This window comes from Salvelinus sp. IW2-2015, unplaced genomic scaffold (assembly GCF_002910315.2).
Source record: "Salvelinus sp. IW2-2015 unplaced genomic scaffold, ASM291031v2 Un_scaffold16323, whole genome shotgun sequence".
NCBI lineage: Eukaryota > Metazoa > Chordata > Actinopteri > Salmoniformes > Salmonidae > Salvelinus > Salvelinus sp. IW2-2015.
In genome coordinates, this window is record NW_019957534.1 from 1,082,534 (window position 1) to 1,084,723 (window position 2,190).

Here is a 2,190-nt window from a genome sequence, read left to right on the forward strand (position 1 = left end):
GTGGGAATCATTTCACGATTAATTTCAAGCCTTTATTCATGGGAACACATATTTTACATCGAAAGCAAGGAAGTAGAAATAACAAAAGTGTCTCTGCCCTAGCTCTCTCTCTCTCCTCTCTCTCTCTCTCTCTCGCTCTCTCTTCTCCTCTCTCTTCTCTCTCTCTCTCTCTCTCTCCTCTCTCCGTCTCTTCTCTCCTCTCATCTCCTGTCTCTATCTCTCTCTCTTGTTCTGTCTCTTGTTCACACACGACAGCTGGGGCTGGATAGGAGAAACAACAGTGGTGTAAATACATCACACAGAAAGCGAGAAAGACAAAAGAAAACTAAAGCAGCAGGCATAGATTTAACCAATTTACTCCTAACACGACCTCCACCATTCCACGGTACTGTATTTTGTTCTGCTACTCTCACATCAGTCTCAGGGCTCTTCCTACAGATGTAGGATCTTCATTTGATAACTCTTTTGATGCTAAGAACATTCCTGCGCCGCAGAAAATGCAGATGAGCTTTGTYATTTACATAAATTCACAAAAACCATACTAACACACGTTTATATTAGCAACATTCCCCCTTTTCATGTAGCCTCATTTTGACCATCAAATAGTGTAACCAAGGATCAAGCAACATTATGGACTAAACGTTCAAATCCTGTTGCTGAAGGATTATTTTGCTGCGACAATACAGTATACAGACAGCAAGGGTGTGTGTAAAATGCCACACTCACAGATAATGGCAGGTAGGGGAGTCGCACAGAGAGTGTAAAATTAGCTACTCTTCAGATTTCCTCCAACACCAACCTTTTTATTTCCCTGAGGACTGCTTCCTACCTCTTCTCTGTCTGTTATGATTGCAGAACATGTCAGAGAGGAGAGGAAGGATTGTAAGCTATTTTCCTCGCTATAACTCACCGGTTATGAGGATCTATTTGTATTCGCTGGGTGAAGTGGATGAATCATTCTCACATATTGTCTGGTATTAGCATAAATGAGTCCAAACTAATCCTTGGTAGTCGCGCTCCCCAATGGGTGTGGATTGTGTCATCTGCATGGATACTTGCATGGATTTTGTGCTGTAAATTAATACAAAAATGTGGCGCAAAACCTTTCAGTTTGAAGCTCTTTCGTCTATCAAGAGGGATATTTGACTAATAAATAATCCAACAATGATGGGCCAATGCCAGATGACATCCCATTGTTAGTCCTTAAACAACTTTGGGTGGAGTATGAGAAAACGTTTCTCTGTTATTAAATTTATTTACCATTACTGTCAGTTAGTCTATCATGTATTCTCTAGACATATTGGTGTAGTAAAAATGTAAATGTCTATTTCTACTCACAGTGGGTGGCCTTCTTCCAAGCGCTCCATTGGAAATAGTTCAGTAACCATCCAGCTGTAGCGATGGGGAACGTGCAAGCATTGTAAAGGGGGCCTGTTTAACAACAAATTAATTATATATATTTATAATTAAATAAAGAATAGTGAATCTTTCCATCCAGATGTTAGAGTTGCCTGGCTCTTGCTGACAGGGCCCTTGTGTTGTTTATCTCACGCTGGTGCTGCATATGCCTTTGTTGTTGCCTCTCTAACTCTCCCCACCAGGAGGTTGACACTTAACAATCTGGAGCACATAATATACGGCATGAGCACGCATCCCCCAGCATGCTCCTTGTGTTGTTCCTGTCCGTGCCCTGGAGGGATGGGATAACGATTCATAAAAAGGCAAGCATTCCTTTTTTCGCCTTGTTCTGGGACTTCCTTCCCTCTAATGCAAGGGCAACATTTCCATGTCCATTTCCTTAAAAGAGGCTTGCCAGGGAGGCATATGGGGAAATCCTGAAGTTAGACTGAGATGAAGAACTCAAAGTAGTTACAATGGCAGCTAAAGAAATTAACAACTTTTGTGAGTTCTGGATTTCAGACGTGTTTGAAAAATGTCTCCCTCTGCATTCTGGATTCAGATTGGGTGGATTTAGATTGGGTGGAACTAGATTGGGTGGAATTAGATTGGGTGGAATTAGATTGGGTGACACAATAGAAGTTGATAACATGACAGATTTTTCATCAGCTCGTTAGGTTCAGAAGAGATATGCCAAAGTTTCCCTTCACTTTTAAAACACTCTCAATGGCGGATAAAAGCTATTGAAACTCAAAAGTTGATGACATGCTCACTCACTGTTCATGCTTGATG